This window comes from Suricata suricatta, chromosome 3 (assembly GCF_006229205.1).
Source record: "Suricata suricatta isolate VVHF042 chromosome 3, meerkat_22Aug2017_6uvM2_HiC, whole genome shotgun sequence".
NCBI lineage: Eukaryota > Metazoa > Chordata > Mammalia > Carnivora > Herpestidae > Suricata > Suricata suricatta.
The window spans coordinates 28647046-28661190 of NC_043702.1; the positions used below are offsets into that span (position 1 = coordinate 28647046).

The window sequence follows — 14145 nt, forward strand, 5'->3', positions numbered from 1 at the left end:
GCTCCCCCGGGGCCTCCGAGCGGGACGGCGGCGCCGCGGGGCCGGCTCGTGCGCCGGACGGGAGGCTCCCCCGCGGGGTGGCAGGCCCTGGTGGCCGGGACAGGGGCGTCAGGGCCTAGGAGTGGGGAACGGGCACCCGCCCGGCCCTTCCCCCAGGTGTCTCGCAGACGCCCCCCCTTCGCCCCCGATTCCGGTAATAGTTGAATTTATTTATCCCCCCTCTGCGCTCCGGGCGGCCAGGCCGGGGCGGGGCGGGCGGCCTGGCGGGCGTGGGGTGGGGTGGAGGGGCGGTGAGAGTCAGGTGCAGCCGCGGCCCGGAAAGTTTCCTTTTAGGCCCGAATTGGGGGTTGCCTTCTTTTCGGGGAGCCCTGGTCCTAGCGCCCGCGACCCCCGAGGGCCTGGGGGAGAGCACTCGGCTATTTTGCAACTCTTTGCCAGTTCCTGTCCATTGAAGGTACTCCGCCCCTGCACCCCTCGCCCGCGCCCCACCCCACTCCCCGGCGAGCCCTTCCCGGGCTGCAAACTCCAGCCGCTCCCCCAGGAGCCCCCAGGCTGGGAGAGGGCCTTCTCTGCCCCTTTGGAAAAGTTTTCCAGATATTTTTCTTAGCTTATTAGTTAGTGACTGGGCTTTTGCTGCGGGAAAGGAGGAGGTAAATTCAGGTGGTATCTCTCCTGGGCAGGCGCTCCTAGTCGCCTTTTTAGCCCTTACTCCAGAAACCGGGGTGCTCATTTCAGATGAAGCCACCCTCCTTTCGTTTCGAACTCCTCCGGGTCTCAAGCCCCTTTTCCTGGACGGTCCCCGCGGAGGGACAGACGAAGGGAGCGGCGAGGAGATTGTCATGAGAGGGGCTGGATTTCTGGAGCAGCCCCCAGACGTGGGAGTTTCGTGTCCTATTTGGGCAGTGTCTGGCACGCCAGACACCCGGACGGACCCCGAGGGGGAGACCCTGCTTGTCAGAACGCTGGGAAGCATTAAAAATTAGGAGGGAGAGGAGGTGGGCAGGGCAGCTCCTGAAACCAGGTCTACAGTTTAAGGATGAGGAGTTTATTTATTCTAACAATAACTACTTGGATTGATGTGATATTCTTATGTCCGACCCTAGACATCGAAAAATGGGGATTTTAAGGAAACTTGGTATTGCCACAATCCAGAAGGGTCTGTGGAAGAGCCCTCAGGGAACTGAGCATAGCTGACACAGTGTGGTTTTGGTAATTTTTTTTCTATGTTTAAACGGATTCAATTTTAGTTTTATTTTGGTGCCATGAGCTTTGAAAGTTGCAAAAAAAAAAAAAAAGTAAAAAATTAAATTTCCAGATCTAGATTTCCTGGTTTTCAGGAGATGGGATGTTTCCTGTGGCTGGCTACCCCTTAACCACTTTCTGGTTGTTGTCTAGGATGAAGTGGAAATGGTAATGTCCCCTGCCCCCCACTACCAGCCCCTGCTGTGGGCAAGTTTGCAAGTTATTTTTCCTCTTTCGTTTGTTCTTTTTTTTTTTTTTTTCTCCCTTCTTTTTTTAGCGGCCCTAGGCCATTATGGTGTGTGTCTGTGTGTGTGTCCTGCTCGGTATCAGGCTGTAGTTAAGTGGCAGAGGTGTTCCACATTCTGGCCACACAGCCCCCGGAGCACTGTTCCCTAGTGGGAAGCTGGCACTTGAGAGCTATGGATAACCCAGGACTTGGTCTGACTTCGGTCAGGCGTGGAAGGGAGACTTCTCCCGTGATTCTTACGTGTATTTCTTTCCCTTTTGTCTGCCTAAAATAAAACTCCTTCTGTTTCCCCACAGTGATAGATATCCAGCCATTTAGCATTTCACTTAAGGAAAGCTTGATATTTGAGGTATGGATTTCATACAGAAATGCAAATTACGTTTAATGGTTGTTCAACGTTATCGATTAATTGAAATTGCTTATTGACTTGGACGGTTTCATGTACTTGTGTACCCAGAATTGTTACTTCTATTATAGCTTGCCCTTATTTTTAGAGCATGTTGGATGGAAGAAATGGTTCATGAGTCTCTTTTCCTAGAACATTTTAGGATTAAAAAAAACTCTTTGCCCCATAATTTGATATCTTTAAAGTGTACTATCGACTTCTCACATTCCCAAGCTTTCAAAAGCTGTATGTACAAATCCCAGAGTTTTTACTTGTTCCCACCCTGTCCCAAACCCACAGACATTTCCGAATCTAATTGCCCCACCGGCTACTCTATCCTGAAGGAATGGAGGATTTGGTATTTTTGAAAGTTATATGTTAATTGAAACTAATAAGACTTTCAGGGCAAATATTGAATTAGTTTTTTAGATTGCTAAGGTAATATATGTTTCACTATTAAATATTTAGTTTCAAAAGTAGATGTTGGTTGTAATTTATAAGTCTGAAATAATCACGTGTTAATTTCTCTCAAAGATTCTATAAGGAAATTTGCATGTCTCCACCCCAGCTATTTCCTCAATAAACTGTATTACTACTGTTTTGGAGAAATGAGATTTTAGTTTATATGGGCTTTAAGATCTTGAAGTCAGATCAGTCAAACATGTCATCTCAAAAAAGTGCTGATCCATATTCATTCTTACCTGAGCTCACCCCAAGGGTTAGCAGCTCTCACTGTCCAGGTTTGGACCCGTAGTTCTGGGTAATGAGAGGTCATTAATACCTGAATACAGTTAGTAATAGACTCAGACTTGGAACACCCCATTTCTCACCGCCCCCCCCCACACCTGGTAACTTGTAAACAATAGATGAATGGGTAAGTCTGGGTTGGAGGCAGCAAATTGTCTCCAAAGCAGATACTCTGCTGCGTATACAATGGAGTCACATTTAAGTCCATTTAACTTATGCTAATACCACTCTGCTTTGCAAAACAAACAGGAATGGAATCTCCTTCCCACTCCTCTCATTCGGGTCTGTCCCAGAGCCTTCCCTGTAATAGCTCGTTTTAGACAGTGCTTCTGGCTCTTTTGAGACACTTTCAGAGATGGCTATTGACTAAAGCTTTAACGTTAAAACCTCGTTCTTTTTCACCTTGCACTTATTATGCCAGGCTACTTGGTTCTGATTCTTTCCCAAAACGTGATTGGTTTTTTAAAAAAAAAAAACTTTTTTAATGTTTATTTAATTTGGAGGGAGTAACTGAGAAGGAGTGGGGGAGGAGCAGAGAGAGACACGCAGAAACGGAAGCAGGCTCCCCGCTCTGAGCTGTCAGCACAGAACCTGATGCGGGGGCTCAAACCCACGAACCCTGAGATCATGACCTGAGCTCAAGTCGGCTGCTTAACCGTCTTAGCCACCCAGGCGCCCCCATGATGGGTTTTTAAACAGCTTTTCGGTTAAATTTTATTTGTAGTGTGGAATTCTGCTGTCAGACACATTTGGACTGGGCATTGGGTTCCGATCCCAGCTCTTCCATTGGGAGGGTTACTTAGTGTTTAGTTTCTTTATCTGTAATACCAAAATAAAATTTTTGATGTAAGGATTAGATGAGATGGCCCATGTACTTGGCTCTTGGTGGGTGCTTATTAACTATTCTCCTAACCCACCTTAACCTTTTTTCTTTTAATTAAAACTATCTGAATACCATTCCTATTTGTTTGCTTTTTTTCTGACTACAAGTTCTACATCCTTATGTGCATCCCACTCAGCCCTACCTGTCACGCTCTGTTAAAGGTGTGGAGACAGAGTTTTGTGTTGGTTAAGCATTTGGGCTCTGACCTCAAACTGGCCTGGAGTCTCACGTGAATTGGACCAATTACTTAATTTCGTTAAGTCTCCGTTTCTTCATCTGTGAAAAGGAGTGATAATAATGCCTTTATCATAGGGTTGCCTGGACAGTTCAATGAGGAGTTTCGCATAGTTTTTAGAATGGTGCCTGGTGTGTGACTTCTAGATAATATTTTCCCCTGAAGATTTTTCATGTTATGAATGTTTTCAACGCCAGTAAGTTCTTGGCTCCATATATATTACTAATACTAAGAATTTAATACTAATACTGTATTTGAGTACAGATAGAATATTATAATTACTTTTATGGGGCAAATAGCTTTTTGTGCCACTAAACAGCAGTATGTTCATAGAAGTTTCTGCAGCTTAATGGTGGTCTAGTTGTTGGATTCTGCGAGTGAGCATATGAGAAGGACTGGTAAGTGCACCTGTGGGCGAGGAAAGTGGGTTCACTTTGCTTCTGGCTGCTCTTTTGGAAGCCTTGTAGTTCCATGCCTGCTGGCTGTGTGCTGCAGAGCCCTGAGGAAGTCTGGGACTTTGGTGGGCTCACCTTGGGGGGCGGTGGGATGTTTACCCAGGGCCATGTTGGGAGTTACCGGAACCAGTGCTGTTCCATTCATTTACAGGATTAGTTTCCTCTTGGTCTCTGTGGCCTTGTTATACCAGACACATTCTCTGCCCTTGAGGAGTTTTTAGTCTAGTGGGGGGAGGCTGACATTGAATGTTAAGGGATTGATAAGCCTGGAGGAAGAGAAGCTATTTATTCTGGCCTAGGGGAAAGCCTTAAAGAAAAGAAGGACTTTCCAGGGTTCCTAGACTTTTAGGATTTCTGCCCTAAGCGAAATGGGAGGAGTTAGAAAGTCATTCCAAGAGGTGGGACCTGCTAGTACGAATAAATGCCTGAGGACAAAAGAGTATTCTGTGTTGCAAATTGTAGGAGTTGGAGGACTAGGAATAAATAGTGGGAGGGGGAGAGGTCAGGCCTGGCCGGGTCCTCCGGAGTTTAAGTGATGGGCTACGGAGTTTCGATTCCTTTTACATTTGTGAGCAGAGCCTGAAGGGCTTCGGCCAAATGAGTACCTTTTACATTTGTGAGCAGAGCCTGAAGGGCTTTGGCCAAATGAGTGATTTACGTTTTCGAGGATCTGAGTCGTACGGAGTGAAGGAGGGCAAGACTGGAATAGCCCAGAGAGGCAGCTGCTAAGAAGAGGTGGAAAGACTGAACTGAGGCATTGGCAGTGACAGTGGAGCTGAAGACAAGTCAGTGGACAGGTGGTCACAGGTAAAGTGGTCTGCGTAGGTTGGCCAGATGTCAATTTGGGGATCATGGTCATGGAGATGGCAACTGAAGCTGCAGAAGCAGAAACATTTGGCTTAGTCTGGTTCGTAATCTTTTGGGGGACACTGATGAGCTCTGGATTCTTCTCCAGAAGAATGCACTTATGCGTATCTACAATTTACGTGTGGTGTGAAACTTGGGATCATAACCTGTAGTCTTGGGGTAGTTGTAGAGTGGAAGATAAGATGGGCTGTAGAAATGTTTTGATTCACTTTTTATATTAAAATTTGTGACTTGTCACAGCCATTTCATAGATGAGGAAACCGATTTCTAATGTAACTTGCTCAACATCACGCCTTCTCTATTTTAACAGTTTAATGGGAAGTCTGGATTTTTACCTTTTGAAAAATGGCTAAGATTTAGAAACCCTGGGTCTGCATTTTTCTTTTGTTCTTTTTCTTTTCTTTCCTTTCCTTCTTTCTTCCTGTCTTTTCTTTCTTCACAACTTGCTAGAACTGGTTTGAGTCAGCCACCTTTATATGAGCAAAGTCTGTCCCTGTCCCACCCCTGTGGCCCATTTCGGCATTTCACCTTGCATCCTTACAAAATAAGAATAAGAAAGTCTTGGGGAACGTTGACATTTAAGTGTGGGAGCAAGAGAAAGGAAGCCACAGAGCTGCCAGAAAGGAGAGCTTTTCAAGCACAAGAAAGTGGTCAACACTGTGAAACTGTGAAATGTTGGCCGAGAGGTTAAGTAAGATAAGGATGGAAAAGTGTATGTGGAATTTAGCAACAAAGAGGCCATTAGTTTCAGGTTCTTAGAACAAAAGAACTTTGAGGACTATAGCTATAACTTAGTTTTTCTTCTGGTCCTGCAGTATAGGGTTTCTGTCACCGTCCAGAGTGACCCGGTTTGGGGAGGGACTCAGAAGCCCCTGTGGTGAAGGTTTATTAAGTGGAACTCACTGGTGCTGCACACTGCTCATTCCCTGATATTTCGCATCACGAGAGTCCCAGGATATAGAGACTCTATGGAACGCAGAAAAGATTTTTAACGTTGGGTTTTTAATACAGATTATATGGTTTATTCTTAGTGGATTCTGCTCCTCCAGCCCCAAGAAGGTGGGAGGGCCTGACTCAAGGGAGAATTACACTGTACCATTCAGAAAACCACTGGCAGCTAGCGAGTACATTTTAGCCCTGCAGATTCTAGATTAAAATGATAATACCAATAAACTATTACTTACTGCTTCTAATAGTTGTTAAGATTAAGTGATTACTACGTGCTGGGTCCCATGCTAAGTATGGTTCATGAAATACCTAGTTTAATTCTCCTGAACGACACAGTGAGGTACATAGGAGAAAACTGGAACCTGATAACTTGCCTGAGGTCACAGGCCTAGTACTTAGCAGAAGCGCCGTCTGACATGTGCTACAGCCAAGCAGCGCTGCCTTGCTGCGGACACCATCCTTACCTTCTGATAAGTCAGCCAAGGAACTCAACTAGCCCAAGGGCCACATTAACTTAAATCCATAACACAGACGCATCTGTACAGTATTTGGCACATATTACATGCTCAATAAGCATTTATTTGGTTTATTTTAAAATATTTTAATTATGCTGAATATCACTTCTGTTTTGGGGTGATAGGCAGTTTTTCTCACTGATACTTCTCTTCAGATCACGTCAACAGGGAAATTTTCATCATGTCTGAGTCTTAATTTTATCACTTTTCACATTGCTTTGTGCGATGTTAGTTTTGTTTTTTCTTTTAATCAGTATACTCCTCTGTTTAGTATCTCACTACCTTTTTGTGCTCCATGAAGTTGAATTAAAAATTACTTCAAAAAAAGCTTAAGGGTCATTTGGGTGACTCAGATGGTTGACTGCCTGACTCTTGATTTTTGGCTCAGGTCCTGACCCCAGGGTCATGGAATCAAGGCCCGCCTTGGGCTCCTTACTAGACCCGGAGCCTGCTTAAGATTTTTTTCTCTCCCTCTGCCACTCTCCCCCAATCATGTGTGCATGTGTATTAAATACATTAAGAAAGCTAATATCGGGGCGCCTGGGTGGCTCAGTCAGTTAAGCGTCTGGCTTTGGCTCAGGTCACGATCTCATGGTTCGTGGGTTCAAGCCCCGTCTGGCTCTGTGCTGACAGCTCCGAGTCAGGTTCTGGGTCTGCCTCTCTCTCTGGCCCTCCCCACTCATGTTCTTTCTCTCTCTCTTTCAAAAATAAATAAACATTAAAAAAAAAAGGAAGCTAACATTTTGGGAATTACAGTGCTCGATTTAAAAAAATTGTAAGGTATGTCGTAGGTCTAAGCTCCTAAAAGGGGCTAAACTATAAAATTACAGAGAGCAATAAGGGAATATGCCGCGGCAGTGAAATGAACAAGCTCCTGAAACCCGACACTCAGAAGAACAGTCATGACAGACAGAGCTTCCGCATGGATGCGGTACAGTGGCGGTCCCAAAGAGAATAATGTTCATATTTTGGTCAGATTGGTTTACGTGTTGCTGTTGGAAAACCGAAAGGGCCATAGGTTGCTTAAAAGCCTGCCTTCTTTTTCTCCCTGCTAATATCTTCATCCTCTGTATTTGCTAGAAGAAACTATGGAAAGCATGTGTTTTCTTTTCCAGTTAAACTGCACATACAATATAATATCAAGGAAGTTTTTTTTTTTAAAGAATGTATACCTAACCATTATTTCCCACTTGAATTCCAGTATGTGGGTGGATATGTTTGCTGTGGAAATATTAATTCTATGAGACTATTCTCAGTAATGATTACTTTTGCCTTTTAGTAACAAATAAGGGCATATATTCTGCTGCTCGTCAGTGTTTAATTACTTGCATTGTGTTCTTTAAGGGAGCACAGATCCATTTATAGTCCAAACAAGTTATTTCCATAGCTGAAGATAATATCTGCTATTGCTGTTAATAAATTGAGTGTGGTGAGGGTTTTTTATCTCTTCTCAAGTGATACTGATAATGTGTTAAAAAGTGGAGCTTAGGTATAGCTTTTTTTCTCCATGGATTAGACAGTAAGAATTTGATTAAGACCACATGGACTTTATGCGTTTCCTCTATATCTTAAAACAAATGTTAAGGAGGGAAGGCTCTGTGAACTTCACCTTTGGAGTTAGAGGTAAAGAACTTCAGTTGTAGGGGCACCTGGGTGGCTCAGTCGGTTAAGCATCTGGCTTTGGCTCAGGTCATGATCTCACAGTTTGTGGGTTCAAGCCCCACATCAGGCTCCCTGCTGACAGCTCAGAGCCTGAAGCCTGTTTTGGATTCTATGTCTCCCTCTCTCTCTGTCTCTCAAAAATAAATAAAAAACATTAAAAATATATTTAAAAAAAAAAGAATTTCAGTTGTAGGAGGCTACGTGTAAAAAAATGAAAAAAAGCAGGTTTCTTTTTTTTTTCTGAGATCTGCCTTAGTGCTTTTGTTATGATTTCTTCTTTCATTAAAAACCCATTAATATAGAGATGACTAGATGAATAGTTGTGTCCGCTTTATAGACAAAGTGATTTTGATATTAAATAATAATTCATTTAGAAAGAAGTTAGATTTCAAAGCACAGGGCCATTTTCCTCCATTCTTTCCTTTTATGTTATATAAACTGTATCTGAATACATTAGGGAATTGGAAATATTAAGTTTGAAGATTAAATTGAGCATTTAAAAGAGGGATTTGAAAATGGTGGTGTTGATTGTTCAAAAGGAAGATAGAATGATACAGAGTTGGCTTTTAGTAGAACTTTAAAATATTAAAAGTTAAAGAAATGGGAAAAAATTCACAGGTAGATACAAAAAATAAGGTTAAAGAGAAGTTGTTTATAAGATGTTAAAAATTAAACACCTTTCTGTGATGTCTTCGAGGTCATTAGCGAGAGCTTTGGCACCTTGTGGCAAATACTGGAGAGGTTAGGTGAGTAGATAGTGAATTCTTTGAGTTAGAAAGAAGTTGAATATGGGGTGCCTTGGTGGCTCAATTTCTTAAGGGTCGGCCTCTTGATTTTGGCTCAGGTCTCACTCTAGTGAGTCGGGCCCCTGTGGTGCTCCGGGCCTAGGGCGGAGCCTGCTTAGGATTCTCTCCTGCTCTGCGCCTCCCCTGCTCACAAGCAAGCTCTCTTTCTCTCAAAAAAAAGGGGGGGTGGGCTTGAATAGGCAGATGTGAAGGCATTCTTATTTTTATTATTTTTCAATGGTTTTTTTTTCTTTTTTTTTTCAATGGTTTTTGATTTTTACTTTTTATTTTTGAGGCCTCATGCATATGCATGGGGAAGGCCAGAAGGTGAGCGAGCATCACAAGCAGGCCTCCCTCTCAGCACAGAGCCCTTTGCCAGAGTGGGTCTGGAACCCCTGACCCTGGTATCACTACCCGAGCCTAAAGCTAGAGTTGGAGGCTCTCAGGAGGCCTGCGCTCAACCAACTGAGCCACCCAGGTGACCCGGAATCATTTTAGATTTACAGAAAATTACAAGGTCACATTTTTCTTACTTAAACAATTTTTCTGGGGTGCCTGGGTGGCTCAGTTGGTTAAGCATCCGGCTTTGGCTCAAGTCATGATCTCACGGTTCGTGGGTTCAAGCCCCACGTCGGGCTCTGTTGCCGACAACTAGCTCAAAGCCTGTAGCCTGCTTCAGATTCTGTATCTCCTTTTCTCTCTGACCCTCCCCTGCTCACGCTGTCTCTCAAAAATAAAAAAAACATTAAAAAAATTTAAAAAAAACCTTTTAAACAATTTTGTTGTTGTTTATCTTGTTTTTGAGAGAGAGAGACAGTATGAGTGGGGAAGGGGTAGAGAAAGAGGAAAACAGAATCTGAAGCAGATTCCAGGTACAGAGCCTGATGCGGGGCTTGAACCCAAGAGCTGTGAGATCATGACTGGAACTCAAGTTGGACTCTTAATTGACGGAGCCACCCAACTGCCCCTAAAGTTTCTAAATTATACTTTCTCTTGGTGTATGACTGTGGCTATTAGAAATTATTGTATACACTGTCCGAAGTGCCAATTTAGTGATTGCAAGTTATTAATGATCCCTGGGTGAATCCCGTAATCTTTGCTTTAGGTAGACCACCTGGAATTAAGAATTAATGTCACAGAAGCTATTTATATAAGCAACATCTATTGAGCACCTGTTAACTTCTGGGTACTTCTAGGCCCTGGGATATAATGATGAACAGGAAATGGTTCGTCTTTCTGGGAACTTATTTTTTGGGAGGGAAGACCATAGAAGAATAGGCAGTTACAGTGGAATGTGGTGATCACCGACACAGGGAAAAGCACGGAATACCTCCAAGGAGCGTGGACCGAACCCAGCCTTTGGGAATCTGTATGTGGTCCCGACTGAGCTGGCTTCTGAAGGGCTGGACTAGGGCTGGCCTAGGGGGCTTCGGAGCATGAACAGGGAAGATGGCCACCGCTCAGGACAGGGGGAGCAGCTTCTTAGATTCGATGAGACTAGAGGAGCCTGGGCTGCTCAGAGCTGTGAGGAGAGCCTCTCGTCGTGCACTTCCTTTTAAACACACCTTGTCTCTTAGGTAGTATCATCTAAAGGCAAAAATTAGGTATTTTTTTCTAAATTTAGGTTTATATCTTAATTCCATTTAGTTAACACAATGTTATGTTAGTTAAAAAATGTGTCTTTTACTATTATATTTTCCACAGCTTCTGAGAAAATGATGGACTTTTCACAAGTGATTAATAAATACTTGCAGTGAAAGCTAGAGTCATGTGGATTTCACATAGAGAAATGAATGGAATCAAGTTTATTAACTATTCTTTTTTTTTTTAAATAATTATTTATTTTTGATACAGACAGAGACAGAGCATGAGAGGGGGAGGGGCAGAGAGAAAAGGAGACACAGAACCGGAAGCAGCTCCAGGCTCTGAGCTAGCTGTCAGCACAGAGCCCGACGCGGGGCTCGAACCCACGAACATGAGATCTGACCTGAGCCAAAGTCGGAGGCTTAACCAACTGAGCCACCCAGGCGCCCCGTTAACTATTTATTCTTAAATAAAGTTTATTTTGAGAAAGAGAGAGAGAGAGAGAGAGAGAGAGAGAGAATATCCCAGGTTCTGTCAGTGCAGAGCCCAATGTAGGGCTTGAACTCATGCACCATGAGATCATGATCTGAGCCAAAGTCGGACACTTAACTGATTGAGCCATGCAGGCGCCCCAAGTTTATTAACTTTTTAAATAGCATATTGATTCTTTAAAATAAAAAAATAATAGGTTACAAAAGTAATAGGTTTCTTACAAAAAGTTGAGTAATACATTTGTCTTATGATTTTGGTTTTATTTTGGCATATTTTACTATACAGAATTTTCAAATATATAGAGTACTGACATCTTTGTTTTCTTTAAACCAACTAGAAGAAGTATTAAGGAGCACGGGAAGCAAAAGCAACTCATTCTTTGATAACTAACAAAACCTTGTAAGCAGAATGTGTGAATTAATGCTGGTAAGTGCAGTGAAATTGAATCCAGGTAAGAGGATGCTAGGAGGGTGTGAACACAGGCAAAGTGAGGATGCAGCTTTCTCCTCGGTAGGGGGACACACCTTGGGAGCAAAACCAGGAACCCACATGTGTGGGACCGCACAGTCGGTTGTCCAGCAGGCTCTCCGAATGGCCAGAGGCAGGGCTGAATTACAGACTGCAGTGATACTGTTTCTGCAGGAAGTTCAGAGTAGAGGAGAGACTGGCAGCAAGCCGCCTTACAGCTGCTGATCTTGGTCACCTGAAGAGAAGCCAAGCTGACGTTATCATCCCCCTGAAAATCTATGGCATTTGGGTCTCTGAGTTGGGGAGATGAGTTCAGCAATGAGTCAAGCTTCAAGGGAAGAGCGTTGGTGATAATCATTTCCAGAAACAGTGTAGCAGGTGAAAATTAAGAACATAGTTGCCTGGTGGAGAGAGGTCGTGTGTGGAGTTGGGTGAGACAGAGTTTGAGAAATCAATAATAAGACAATGGGAAGAGACAAGAGTGAGCTGATGGATCAGGTTACAAAAGAAAAATAGATACATAGTCATAGAAATGAAGGTCACTTTCAAAGGAGCAGATATTCACTCTTTCTGGGAATAATGGAGGTAAGCTTGAGATTTGAGCAATCCAAAATGGAAAAAGTCAAAGTTAAGACTAGGGAGCGATAGACACAGAACACAGTAAATCTAACATACCAGTAATTGATACCCCTGAAGAATAGCATCATTGAAGCAGAAACAATTTATCAGGACATTAAGAAAGAGTTTCCCATAATAAAAGACTTGAAATTCTAGGATGGTTTCTAATCTTGAAATAATATAAAGACTTATTATTAAGTCAAAATGGGGGGAAAAATCAAGCCTCCTATAAAATAAAGCAGCTGGCCTGTTAGGCTTTACCATTCTATAGAGTATGGAAAAAAAATACACAAAGTCACTAGACAAAAATAATATGACCCAGGAATTTTATGTCCAGGCAAGCTATCGTGTAAGTATACGGTCAGTTGACACATTTCTGAACAGAAAAACCATAGCTTAGTTCTCCTGAGTCAGTCTTGCAGGGTACATGGCAGGGCTGGAGAAGGGAGGTGACTACTGAATCAATAGATGAATTGAAAGCTAAGTTAAAAGTATTAGTGATTAGCATTAAATAAATGTAAGTGCAGAACTAATATAATGTTATAAACTATTAAAAACAATGGCAATATAGAAATAGGGAAAAATTGGAGATTGGGTAGATAGAAAAATGAAAATACAGAAGAATACAGTATATAATACATATAACATGAAAATATGTGTTAATCAACTGTTGTATGTTATTAGTCAGGCTTCTGGTTGACAGTAGGCTATTGGTAAGTTTTGGGGAAGTTAAAAGTTGTATGCAGATTTTTGACGGTTGGTGTTGGTGCACCTAACTCTTTCATTATTCAAAGGGTTGGTCATATACTAATTTCTTTTCTTAGTGTGGAGTGAAGAGATGTTATCTAAAGGACACAGACTATAAATCTTCCAGGAAAACAGATTATATAGTGAAATTTTTAATGAATTAAAAGCTAAAAGCAATACAAAAAGATAAGATAAAATTAGGACAAACTATTTGTTATGTAAATAAATATGAAAATATAAATTGGATAAACTCATTTATTAGAAGAAAGAACAGATTGGAGCACAAAAGTTATAGCCATTAAGAGAGACATTTGAAAAGGTACAAATAATATTTTAGTGATTGATCGATGTAGCGAGTTTTTAAGTGTCAACGACCATAGGATCTCTTCTGTAACTACTCAGCTGTGAAGGCAGCCATAGGCAGCAGGTCCATGAAAGAACAGGACAGTGTTCCAGTAAAACTATTTACAAAAACAGGTAGTGGGCCAAATTTGTCCTGTAAGCCAGTCTGCTGACCCATGATCAGAAACCGTGCTTCAGAAAACTTCAAAATAAAAGGTGATAGTATGACATATGGAATAACAAACAACAGACTGTGGAAACAATGAATACTCTTTTTCAAGCACACCTATTAGATCCCAGGGAAAATATCAGTCAAATCCAAACAGCAGAGGTATATGCAGATTAAGCTCCATATTCCAACAGAACTAAAGCAAAGGAAAAGATACCTGAGACAGTTAAATAACTGTTGGGCCAAAGGAAAAATCGAAAAATCAAATCCAAATGAACTAGTAATACCAACTATCAGAATTCTGTGTGTTAGTTCTTAGAGAATATGGCTTAAAGCAGTACTGAGAGGAAGATTTATAGATAAAAGTAAATTACTAAAGAAAAGAATGATAGAGTAAAAGAATTCATTATAAGAAGTTACAGAATAATAATAATAATAATGGAAAGAAAGCAGAAAGGAGGTATTAGCAAATATAAAAGCAGAAATTGATGAATTTAGACAACATACCTGGAGGTATTAAGAAATCATGTATATGAACAGACACAGTAGGAGAAGGAATCAGATATTTAGGAAATTAAATGTAAGTGGTCCTGTTGTTAAATGGTATGCAGGTAAATTTGAAAACCTGATCCACACAAAACACTATGAGGCAACTCTTCATAAAATAGGAATTACTTGATACTTCCTTAACATGACAGCAAACATGTCTTATGATAAAAAGCCTGCAGTATTCCTACTGTTGACTGTAAGAAGT

General features: G+C 42.0%; 1 protein-coding gene across 3 annotated transcripts in view; it reads left to right on the forward strand.

Annotated features, from left to right (window-relative positions):
* Positions 1–34: 34 nt before the first annotated feature.
* INO80D (INO80 complex subunit D) overlaps positions 35–14145 on the forward strand; it is a 64729-nt gene continuing 50618 nt past the window's right edge. Inside the window, exons 1-3 of one of the 3 annotated variants that reach the window (XM_029933985.1) lie at positions 1161–1209; positions 1786–1838; positions 11385–11473. The gene's annotated coding sequence lies outside the window, so the exon portion shown is untranslated. Of the gene's footprint in view, positions 194–436; positions 455–1160; positions 1210–1785; positions 1839–11384; positions 11474–14145 lie in introns of those variants that run through there. The other 2 variants (XM_029933987.1, XM_029933988.1) reach the window with 2 other exon arrangements.